Here is a 13,238-nt window from a genome sequence, read left to right on the forward strand (position 1 = left end):
TATTGAGCCGTGTGCATCCCTTATATGCAATGTAATGAGCGGGCAAGTGTGCTCCTTCTCTTTTCCTAATTCACCATGCATGCTTCTCCGCGCGTTCATTCACGCGGCGCCCTGTTTGCCCCACATATACTCGTCCGCAATTTAGCGGCATTTGATATACCACGCCTGTGGCACATTTCACGAAAGTGTCCGCATGCTTTATTCCACAAATGCTTCGTCAGGCTCCCTGTCCGCTTATTCTCGGGCATAACCCAGCGAGCTTATTTGGGGCGGAAAAAAAAAACACAGGGACACCATAACTTTTCTGCTACTTCTTTAATGCTGTGGGTGACTTTGCGTATATATGGCACAACCGTGGGTTCCTTTCTGATAGAGCACTCGGTGCCGCTGCCATGTTTTAAAGCTTAGCTTTCGTTGCCTCTTCTTTCGACTTTCCCAGTGCTGCTGCTACTTATGTCCGGCACACCGCGTCCGAGGTGGTTTTAGCGAGTCAGAGAGGAAAGGCGACACGTGAAACTGGTTTTCACCGCACCGCGTCGAATGTGCACAATGCCCTCTGGAGCTTCCTGGGTGTCGCCGCATTACCCTATTGACAGCTTCTATTATCCGCGACTCCCCTACGAAACATTGCAGAAACTGCATCGCTTCCCTTTATACTCACGTGCGAGTCCAGAGGGGGCGTAGATAGAACTGCAGTGAGGCGGCGCGAGAAGAGGCGGTTCCCGTACGAAGAAGCGGGGGGGGGGGAGGGAGGCGTGGAAAAGGTGCTATGAGAAAGCAAGGAAACCCTACATCTTAAGTTCGAGGTACGGTACAGGACGTTTCAGCTATTTCTGGAAAATAAACTCCATGCAAATATGTCAAGAGGACAAACTACGCAGGGTGTGCAGAAGTCCAGCTGCATTAATTAAAGTGCACAGCAGCGTCCAGGCGAAACTATGGAAGCGGTCGACCGTCAACTGAATACTTCTGCGCCCGCCGCGGTAGCTTTGCGGCTATGGCATTGCTAGAGTTTGCGGGTTTGATCCCAATCGCGGCAGCCGCATTTCGACGGGGGCGAAATAACAAACGCACGTGCCCGTAGACTTTGGCACACGTCAAAGAGCATCACACGCTGTCAAAATTAATGCGGTGTCCGCCACATTTGCGTGCTTATTGCGCGATTGTGGGTTTGGCGCGTACAGCCCTACATCCAAGTTAAACGTTTTTGCCACGGTGGGAGGTGCCATTTGAGGCAATGGCAATGCTCAACCCTCTCAGCGGTTATGAAATGTTGCACACCACAATGCCTCAAGCAAATACCTCTCGCTGTGTATTCTGTGTACCGCGCAGACAAGCAGCAGTGGTGCACGCACGATAAAGTCTAACATCAACTCACCACTCTCATGTCAGACTAAGTTGAAAAAAAATGAGGTTTAGTCGTCAACGACACAGCTAATTACGGTATATAAAAGCATACAGCACGTAAAGCTTCGCTTACATCGATTCCTACAGTGCGTGGGATCTGCGTTATTTTCTTTTTTTACCTCTTAAGAAGGCTCTCCACAACTGCTGTGATCACCTCGAGTGTTCGTTCTTTCTTAGGAGATGCTGTACCTAAAACAGTTATGTGAAAATTTTAGAACAAAGACCCCAATAGTTTTAGGCCCCAAATAGTTTTGAGTGTATTACCGTTGGGGCACGCAGGAGTGAAGAGATTTAGAATAGGTCTTTGCGTTTGCGGATAGTGACTTGCCCTGACAGCGCTACTATGGCGTCAAAGAAAAGCTACTAGAAATAAATAAAATATAATATTTTATTATAAGAATAGTAATTTTGACTTTCTTGTATTCACGTTTAATTACAGTTTAGAGGTTATTCCGGAAGCAGCAAACAATTAGTTGCGCTTAGTTTTGAATAACCAACTTTACGTGCCTTCATCAGCCAAGCTAAGCCGTGTTAGGCTTACGAGCCATAAAATCCACTATCGAATTAGGAATCAGCGGCGTCTAATGAATCAATAGTCATTACACACATGCCAGCTGAGAGAAAGCGACAACCGCAGTCACTTCTCCTAGCTTGCGAACATCACGCGTTACCAAGAATCGAACCCAGTTTGGTGCTAGGTTAGAGCCATCGCCTCGATGGGTGCCGGCTTGTTTCTTTACGCAAATCCTTTGGGGCAACTTTTGTGGCTACCACTAAATCAATGAAATAGCATGCCCAACGCAAGACCCAAACGTAGTTCGCGTCTCGCGCATGCGCAGTGGCTTCGAAGCTATTTCTTTGGGGCCCCAAAACGTTTCGGGCCCTCCTTCTAAAACTCTCTATTCTATATTGACGTTTTTGTTTCGTTCAGAGGAAACGTTTGGTTTACAAAGAGATAAAAAAATTTGGTGGTCTTAAATGGAATACAAATTCTATACTGAAAGCCGCTACAGACGCAATGATCTGTCGCTTTATCTATACTTACATTAGGTTCTGTTAGGAGCATGTGACTCCGCTGGCGAAGAAGATTACGTAAAAGTACCATGTCGTTCCCTTTTACGGAAACATTCGGCAGCCTTAGTCTCTGTGTGTGTGTTTTGAGGGATAATGCATCTGCGGCTTTTTGCGTACACACTAAACATTTTAACACCCTTAAGGGTGTAAATCAGTTTGTCGCCAGACGAACACCCTAAGGGTGCTGTTGTCTACACCCTACAGTTGGGGTGCCACTATAGCACCCTAAAGGAAGGGTGTCCAGCAAAATAAATTTAGGGTGTAAGGCTGCTCATCCAAATTAACACCCATCTGTGTGGGTGTTGGAAGGGTGTAGACCCTTTTATTTCTAGCGTGTATGGAAGGCAGATTCGGCAGTACACGCCTTCAATTACTACTATGTACAGCGATCCACGCGCAACTACTGCGTGTGCCAGAAGGTTCAAGTTCGGCTACAAAACGCACTGTCGAACAGCCGGCCTTGAAGCTTCGATGGGCATACACAACACCTATACGTGTGGATCACATTACATATTAGTAATTCATGGTGTATATTGGAAAACCTGTCTTCGCTGCACAAATACAACCTAGCAAACTTGGACACTTTTGAGCATGTATATCAACACCAAGGTTATCACGATTTCCATATCCAAATAACATGCAACACAGACTGGTAAGATATATGCTGCATTTTCAAGAAAATGCAAATATATTTATTGCATGCTGCAATACAGAGTACAACATATACATAAATCACATGAAATATAATCATGCACAATCACCAAACACATCGGTAAGTACAAGAACATGTACATTCCCCACAAAGGTACCTAAAATATATGTATTGATCAAATCTGTTATTAGAGAAGAAACTATGTATAGCGGCACTGAAAGAGCCTGGGTTGATTCGCAGTGTTTTGGGCCACATAAAGGAAAACATTTTTAGTATTAGGCTCCAGTGAACAAAAATTCAAGTTTTGATGCCTTAAAAAAAGGCATATTGCAAAGGTGAATTAGGGAAGCAATTGAAATGCAGAGCAAACGCACAAGAAAGACACCTGTTATTTTGTACACTAATGTAATCGCAAAGCATTATGAAAAGTTTGGAAAGTCGATGTAAAGCATAACTGGCCAACATTTTTCAGACTGAAAGAATACTTTCCAAGCATAGACATGCTTTAAGTGAGGTTTATGCCAGGAGCCTTATTGCTAATTTTCTATTTCCAACAAGATTACTTGAGCACAAAAAATACGTAGAATTTTTTAGCGCCTACATAGTTTGTCCTCTTTTGTGAAATTAGAGTTCTCTGGGCTAAAGGTGCTGTGTAGCGGTTTTTCTAACTACAATACCAGTTTCTATAAATTTTTGTTTTGTAACTCTAAGGCAATGGTACATATACAATATGTAGTTTGAAAATAGGTTCTTTGCTTATTATAAATCAAAAGATTGCATATTCCACATCTACTAGTGCCTGGGTGCAAAGTGCAGCAGGAGGCCTGATAAAAACAAACCACTGTTGATTAAACGATTTTGCTGAGCACAAAATGTGGACAGTGTCTTAAAATACATAGTAAATTTCTAAATTATTTGCACTTAGATGCAGTAATTCAAGATTAAGGCATGCTATAGCATGTGAGCATGCAAATTAGCAAATATGGTTTAATAAATTAGCCATACTCTGGTTACTAAAAGAACACAGGCATAGGCAGTCATGCAAAAGTTCAAGTTAAATATCACACTGTTAACATTTGCCAGCAAATGGTCATATCAAACATTATAATTATACTGAATAAGGGTAGTTCCTTGGGATAGTTTGCAATTAATGAGATAAAATTACGTACAGCTTGAATGACAAGAACTGCGAGAGATGACAGACTGCGCTGACTTCAAACAATATTTAATTACGTTGCCACATCGAGTATATTTGCACAAAAGCGGGCATGCGCAGAATATGAGTCACAAGGGGTGTCTAACAGCAAGTGACTGTACTAAGAACATCGTCCTTTGAAAAAAATAAACATTAGAATTTCTATCTGTTGAGATACAAGACTTCACTAGGGGTCAGCACGATAGAGGGGTCACTAACGCACACACTAACCAGTTTTCTAGTGAAATCTGCTTCTATAGTTTCCTGGATGACCTGTCTCACTAAAGCTTCCGTACCTTCAAAGAGGGGCATGCAGCCGCAGTCCCAGCAATGGATGCCGAAGTGGCCTTGAACAGTGTTATGGACGTTGTTATCGTGCTCTCCTAAATGATTGTTTAGGCGCCTGCCTGTCTGTACAACAAAGTCAAATGAGATATTGTGAAGCTTTGCCTCCTTAACAGCCTCAATAAATCTTGCTCACAAGAGATGCAACATAGCGTTGCTGCACAGGCTGATTGCCTTTCTTGGGTTGGCTACCCTTTGGCCTTAATTTCAGCCATAGCGGAACAGCTTCTGAAGTGCACAAAACATGATGAGCACGCTCGGTCAAGGAACCAGCCGGTTGAAAGACACAGGTTTGCAGTGCTACCGTATGTTCATGATGTCTCCCATAGGCTAAAAAAGATTAGGGGACCTGCAGAAATCACAGTCCTTTTCTCAGCCCCGGAAAAGCTGGCAAGGCTCTGTAAGTGTGTAAACGCGCCTAAATCACGTCAGAGTTGTTGCTCTGCCGAGCACAGAAAACGTTTTGCGATGTGTGCAATGAATGTGGTTTCCCAAATTCCCATTTTGAGGCAGTAAATATATTGGACAGATAGGCATGCGCCTAAATGATCGTTTAAGAGAGCACTATAACAACGTCCATAACACTGTTCAAGGCCACTTGGGCATTCATTGCCGGGACTGCGGCTGCATGCCCCTCTTTAAGATACCGAAGTTTTAGCGAGACACAGCTCACCCGGTAAATTATTGAAGCTGATTTCACCAGAAAACTGGGTAGTGTGTGCGTTAGTGCCCCCTCTATCACGCTGACCCCTAGTGAAATTTTGTATCTAAACAGATAGAAATTGTGATGTTTTTTTTTTTCAAGTGACCATGTTCTTTTTACAATGACTTGCTGTTAGAACACCCCTTGTGTCTGGCTTTCATTTTCTGCGCATGACCCCTCTATGTATACACATACGATGTGGCAACGCAATAAAATATTGTTGAAAGTCAGTGGAGTGTGTCTCTCGCAGTCCTTGTCCTTCACGCTGTACGTCATTTTTTATACTGAATAGCCAATATTGATTCAAAATTAGAAAAATATAGTACACATCTGAGCTGCAAAAATGCAAGTGATGCAGCAAATGGCCTTTAGCTTTCCAAAAGAAAAAGAAATGTTCACGGTTAACCACGAGGTGCAGGGACTCCATTCTCTGAGCATCTTGACCAATAAATGCAGCGCATGGCATTGCTGGAATCTTGCAGCCTGCATTAGCAAAATAAGAAGAGAATCATGAGAATTCAGTCCGTGCAATTACACATGTACTTTGCGGAAAATTTGATAAAGCCACAAGCTCCTCAAAGTAACAAACTTAATGTGACTGGGCAGAATGCACCGCTCAGGCAACTGGGCAAGACAAGTGAAAGGTAGGAGAAGTTTCTATTTTGCAAATTAAGGAATTGCATGTTACTGTGAATGCTAAACCACTGTGTCATTGTGAACACAAGGCACATACAGCAGCAAAAACATAAATTTACAGTAGCCTTTTCACCATAGAAAATAAGAGTGAATAAAGTTTAAAGACTACCAATGACATCTCTCAACAACAGACATTTGTCCAAGAGTGTGTATGTTACCTTAATACAAAATTGACATTATGAAATCTGCAATATATCTGCATTACACTTTATAAGTACTGCAGGTGAGAAGCTTACGGGATATTGCACATTAAGAGTGAAATGCACAAGGCATTAAAAAATGACTGTTTTTACACAACATTATTACACTAGGAGACAAAGAGAACTGTTTTACAGAGAGTGCACACAAAATGAAAATGAGGGAATCCCCACTGGCATTCTCATTTGCCCTGCAATACATGCATCCAGCCCAACAATATCCAACTCTCCAATGCGGTTTATTAGACACTTTCTGAATCCTAAAATTTATCGTGTATTTCTTATTTACTAATTTAGTAAGAATGGGCATTTTGGCATACTTTCCTCGAAAACTTAGCATGTGTTGTCAACTATTTTTCTTAGAGCACGCCCCCTTCTTTCAATGGGTTAGCTTGGCAATGCACTGACAAGTAGTATTCCCTTATTTAAGCTTATGATCCTTCCTCATGCTCCCACTTCATGCTCTAAACTGTGATGCCACTCCGATGCAGCTTATGTTAATCTGTGACTATTTACATGGTCCTTCTTTCTGTAGCCTCTCAACTAGAGCCTGAAATTTCTTGTCTCCTAGAACAATCGTCTTTCTTGCCCAAAACATATTGCACGGTTACCCCTCATAGGGGGGAGGGTACTGTATATGAGTTTTCACATATTCAATGAACCTCAGAGACAACCATTTCTCATCCTGTGTTGCTACTATCCGCATGAGTCACAATGGTTGTAAATTGGCTACCTGCCCTCTCTCGCTTAAAAGTACATTTTGCATGTGAAAAATAACCACAAGCATCACATTTCATTGAATGAGTGCTCCTGTGCATGTTTTTTTTTCGTCTGTAATGGCTAACTTCAACATGGTCAAGTTGTTTGAAAACTGTCTAGCCTCAACCAATACTTTGTGTAGTTTCAAAATTATGATACATTCATTTTTCAACACTTGTCCCAAATTAAGCATGAGACATTTTCATGATGCAAATGAGGTAAGGTTGTGCTCAGAGACTATGATAGGCCTGCTATATCCTGCAAAACTATGTGAAATGAAATATGCTTGCAATTTTCGTGAGCAGCTAGCTCAGTATAATTAGGCACATTACCTGCGGAAACGTTTTTTAACGCTCCCGAGAGGTCCTGGTTTCTTGTAATTTCTTCAAATCCCGTGCAGTCTAGATTGCAATCCGGTGCATTTTGATTTTGATATTGTATTCAAAATAAAAACAGCTGAAATTTTAAGGTTTTGATAATTGTATGGGAATAAATTAAAGGTAGAAGAGTGTAATGCAATGAGCAAATAACAAGCTCATTGCAGAGAGTAAACAAATATTCCTTTCCTGCAAATAAATTGGTAGCAGGAAGGTCATACGAAATTAGCAGTTAATGCACAATAAAGAATATGATGCTACAATGCCCCGGCATTCTGTGAATATTCTTGCACAAAGAAAATCCTCATTATGAAAGACCATCAAGAAAATGCAAATGTATACTTTGGATCAGCAGTCATACCTGCAGTATGCACTGTACCATCGGCAATATTTACAACCACCGACAACTGCACATCATATCAAGCTTAGGCGGCCAAGGAGCCCGAGTTTTAAGTTATAACTTGACTTATTATATTACACTACACAACTATATCTACTTACAATGTTGTCTTCTCAACCGCTTTCAAGAAGACGTTAACCATCTGTCTGAAGGCGAAAGCAAGTGGCTTGCTCTTGATGGGGGGCGCCAAGGCTGGGCATTGTGAAATCGCTGCTACCATCTGCATGACCTGCGAGAAACAACGCTCTAAGTAGAAGATAAACAAATGCTATTAGAGCAAAAGACAAGATCATTGGCAATGAGCCTCGTTTTGGTTTGCACGAGAAAAGCCAAGAATATGGACTTTGTGCTGCTTACTGAAGAAGCAAGCCTCCTTCCAGATGTTGCAGTCATGCATTAAGATTGTCACACAGCTGCATGCTTGTATGCTGCTGTCGCCAGTACGCCAGTATGCTTTGAAGTTTATTATTTCAAGTTAAATTGATTATTGTGTTTTCTTCCAATTCTTGGCAAACAGACCAGCAATGAAATAGCTCACACACATACTCCCTTTTGAGGAGAGAATTCACACACGCGCACGCATGCATGGGCGCACACACACACGCGCACACACACACACACGCACACATGCTTCTACCACATGAGCAGCTTCCTGTGCTTGACACACATACATTTTTTTTATCCTGTGTCACTCCTACTGCTAAGGCATAAAAAATCCTTTGTGTTACCAACCCCAAACTCCTCAACCTACACCTCCAGCTTAAACACTTTCTCGAGAGCCAGGGCAAGCCTTCTAGCTTCCCCAGTGCTCCAAACTGTAGTTACGAATTTCAATAGGGCTATAGGCGACAGCTCTTGAAGGGCATGCAAATTACCCGGAGACCTAAAGCTTATATATGATACCTCTAAAGCACAACACTTCAAATTTTCAATATTCATTAAAGCTCCTGAAGACAATTGCTATATACGTAGAACGTCTCGAATAACCTGCCGCTAACAATTTCAGCGGTTGTCTGCATCAAAAGAAATGTGGGCTAATGGGAAATCCACGTCTTTAAGATCGGAATTATTGTAATGGCGAAACACACTACCAGATTTCCTAATCATTTATTTATGCTCTGGATGTAACGTTCCTTTCACAATAAAAAACAAGGATATCGATTCATTAGGGCATGGGAGGAAAAAGGACGAAGCGTATACTTGGCGCCTTCCCACTGGTCCTCCCGAGAAACGGCGCCTCATACAGCAGTTGTCCAGGGTGGCTTGAAACCAAACTCGGCTTTCAGGCGGGAACACTCGCTGCACCAAATCGGAAGAGTTTTATTGCGAGTAAAACTCTACCGGCCTCATGCAATACATACGCACGCACACAAAACGCATCCACACGCACAAACAAGTATACGCGCTCTCAAAGCGCAGACACAAAAGCGCGCACGCGCACATTGATGAACACAAACAAGCACACATACATGCATGCAGGCAGACACGCTAACAGGTGCACGCACACACATCGATCCACAGACAACACACTCACAAAACACGTACGCACTAGACACGCGCAAACACGCCGGCCCATACAAACCGGCATGTACTGGACGCACGCACGCACGCACACACACACACACACACACACACACACACACACACACACACACACACACACACACACACACACACAAAGCGAGCTGAGCTGAGCGCACACACGCACGCACGCACGCACACACAAAGCGAGCTGAGCTGAGCGCACACACAAATCAAGCCGAGCGCGAGCACGCGCACACGCACAGACAAAGCGAGCCGAAGAAAATGCCGAAGGCGTCCGGCAAGCAGCAACAGCCGCACGCGACCGATTCAGGGAGAACCAATACCGCGCCGGTTCCTTCGAAAGGTGGCTAAGCCAGTCCTTTTCTACGCGACGCAAAAGTGGTCGACCACATTTAACTGAAGCGCGAACGACCGCATTACAAGCAGCCGCGCTGAACGCACAAGAGAATCACATCAATGAACATTCAAGCGCTGAGAAACAAAGCGTAACTATGCAGGCGCACCACGCCCGATGTAAATTTGACAAACATTAGTCACACGGGACGGGATCGAGGTAGTTAACTTGCCCTAGTAGGAGTGCAGCTGCTCTTGCTCTTACATTAGCGAATTATGAATTATGCTACGAGATCACAGTGAGATAATTCTAAAGCGAACAAAACAAATACCAAATAAACGGGCACTTGCCTGAAAGTTTCCATCATGCCAGTACTATCGACCGTCACGTTGCAACTTCTCGTTTCAGCCTTCGTGGATCCATCTTCCAGTGCGTACGAACGCTTTGCTTTGAAGTGCGGCACGAGTAATACACAAAGCATGGGCCACATCTTTTTCTACCCCGCGCGCAAAACTAATCACACGTTTAAAATTACTTCGCACAGCGCGCGACGCGAACGCACGCGAAAACGAGCATGATGGCGCAGCTTCCGCCTTCCCGTCCTGCCGCGCGCCGAAGTGATGGTACAGCGTCGGCCGTCACTTCCGGTCGCTTTTCATTGGGCATGGGGCGGCCGCGCAAATTGAACGTTTATTCTGACAGGTTTGCTTGCTCGCATGGCCGCCTGTTTGCTGCTGCTTCGTTGTGGTCTCTAACTAGAGCGGTGAGGCGGGTAGTTGCTACTACGTTTTGTGCCGGGCATTTTATTTTGGGGTGGGGGGCGCAGTCTGTGCTGCATCACTGAGGGTACAGTACACAAATCGGGACCGTGAGCGAGACGATCGGCGCTCTTCTGCTGGTGCGATTAGATTATTCGCTGCGTCCGAACGAAGCAACTTTGCGAGGTCACAGCGTAGTTTCAGCGATATCATGGCTCGATAAAGACGCTCACATCTTGGTCGTGTGACAGCGACGCGTAAACATTCATGAGGAGACTGAAGACTGCGTTTGCAAGTGCGTATGCTCTGGATAAGAAATTACAGCGTTGACGACACCAGCCCTTAATATATAGGCTCAGCCTTACAAGCTGTATTTGAGGGTGCACTTAGAAAGCAGATCAGTAGCTTAGTAAACCTCTGAATGAATTAGGCAAGGTACGTGGAAATTCGGGTTTGAGAACTTCCAACGTGATCTCGCCTCTATAAGTCTTCTTTATGGATTCACCATGCAAATTGTACGTTGATGCCATTGTACAGCAGAGGCTCGTCCAACAGCACGTCCCTGTTTGTTCAGCAATGTATCCAAACAGCTTCTTCCATTTCACCACTTTTTGTTGGGCTATTAAGGACACCGAAATATTAGTGCAGAATTGCGCAAGTTGCTCTCGTGTTTTCGCTCTGCTACTGCAGTTTTTCTAGAAGTGTTTAATTGCATGTTAATATTCCTGTGAGCACGAAAAATAATGATAATGGAATTGTAAGTGAAAGGGCGTTGTTTTTCTGGATGATACATTTTTGGAGTGGCCGTCATGCCAGTAACATCACAATCCTTGAAGAAATATCGACAGTCACTTAGGAATGGGAAAACTTAATCGCTTCACGCATCTACACTTGCAATTGTCACGTGACCATGATACGTTAGTTCATACATTGTCACGTGTTCTTCACAATTCTACCTTAATCTCCCGTAATCCACCATGCTATAGTTTGTACGAACCTTAATGCAATTTATTCCACCCTTATTCACATTATTTCACATTATTTACCCATAATTGCTCATACTTAACGTTGTTGTATTTACTACCTTCTGTATCACTACTGACGTCATAAAAGACGGTGATGACTTCACATTTTATTTATTTATTATATACATTCAAGGCCTAGTAGGCACAACAGAAAGAAGTGGTGAAAATATGCAATAATTGCAATGCAGCGCAAAAATAGAAAATCAAACCATACGATAATTTGAACGGCGACCTTGAATTAGTGGTGTCACAAATTGAGACTGTGGAGGCGGGAAGGCGGTTGCGTTCAGTGGCTGTTCTTGGCAAAAAGGAAGAATGGCACATCAATTTTGTGTTGATGGTCGATGCGAGACGAGAACTTGGTGTGGTGAAAAGATTTTCTTTACGAGAAGGGTTAAATTAGCATATTCTATGAAAAAGACAGAGACGAAAGTATTTGCGACGTAACCAAAGATCAGGTTCACCTAGTGTTCTTTTCATGGACGTGACGCTTGAATGAAGTGAATAATTTGAGAGAATAAAGCGGGCGGCGCGGTTCTGAATGCTTTCAAGGGAAATGACAAGATTGGCATGAGCAGGGTCCCGTATGGATTGTTGTTGCGGAGAACGCCACCTTTCCTACCTGAAAGGCCATGAAACGCTTTCGCATTAAAAATGCAATACATACACACATTGCTTAATGCGTGGACGTGTACACGTTACTCAGATTTATGCATCAATACGTTCAACACCCTTCAGGCGTCGATTTAACACCCTTCTTTGAGCAAAGTCACACCTTATGTGTGGTATCCACCCTTGTGATAGGGTGCTTTGGCCGAAAAGGGTGCTAGAAGGGTGTGGGCATGGGTGTAAATGCCGAAAGCACCCCTATTCACACCCATAAGGGCGTAAAAATGTTTAGTGTGTAGTAGCGCGTCGATTGGTGTATGACACAGGTGACTGCGAAATTTGTTGTATTGATTCAGGCTGTGTCGTAGGAGTTTTTCTGCCGTCCTCTCCTTCAACCTAATCCAAGCTGCTCCAAGAAGCTGATCAAATATGCAAGAATAAAGACCAGCTAGTACAGGCAACACACATTGAAAGAATTGACAGTGAGGTCATATGATGCGTCAGATCACCTTGCGTTCATTTATCAGGAAAATAGCTAGCGTTCCTTCGCGCCGATTTCAGCTGTGGCCGTGTGAGCTAAGGCTTTGTCACATGGGCTCTTCCTGTGAAACAATGGAAATATATTCGCATTTTGTCTTGCAATAAACATTTGTTGGAAGTTGAAGATTCTGTGTCTCTAACCTCCTCTGTCCGTGATTTTTTCCTTGCGCTACTCCTTTGTCGGCAAGGGTAATGTCTGTCCAGTGCAGCTAAACTTCTTCAATATAACTTAACGTCCTACTATACCACCGCTTAATGTATATGCTTTGCAGTTTACGTGTTCGTATCTATGATTAGCAGTAACTATTAGTTCCCCCATTTCATGTTAAGTTTACTGAGAGATAAGTTTTAACTATGTAAAGACCGCTCAGAAGCCTGTGTGGTAAGTTCAGGCGCATAGTAACACATTAACTGTCATTTCTGCCGGGTGCTTGTACATTTAAAAGCTATTATTGTCCTTACCTGGACATAAAACGTCATCAAAGGTTGAAATGTAGCAAGTTTCTCACATGGCAGAGTGACTCGATTGTGAAACCTAGGCGCAAACTTGTTAGTTTAGCATATATAAACGGGTGTTTAACAACAATACTCCAGCAATCGGTGATTTGACACAGGCTATACA

At 43.4% G+C, this 13,238-nt stretch overlaps 1 long non-coding RNA gene across 1 annotated transcript; it reads right to left on the reverse strand.

The window, feature by feature from the left end:
- Nucleotides 1-2,637: 2,637 nt before the first annotated feature.
- Nucleotides 2,638-9,203, reverse strand: LOC135912620 (uncharacterized). Its single transcript, XR_010567731.2, has 3 exons — nucleotides 9,006-9,203; nucleotides 7,907-8,034; nucleotides 2,638-5,859 (listed from the first exon to the last, which is right to left on the reverse strand). It is a non-coding gene; the product is annotated as an uncharacterized lncRNA (long non-coding RNA).
- Between the last annotated feature and the right edge of the window lie 4,035 nt (nucleotides 9,204-13,238).

This window comes from Dermacentor albipictus, chromosome 1, assembly GCF_038994185.2.
Source record: "Dermacentor albipictus isolate Rhodes 1998 colony chromosome 1, USDA_Dalb.pri_finalv2, whole genome shotgun sequence".
NCBI lineage: Eukaryota > Metazoa > Arthropoda > Arachnida > Ixodida > Ixodidae > Dermacentor > Dermacentor albipictus.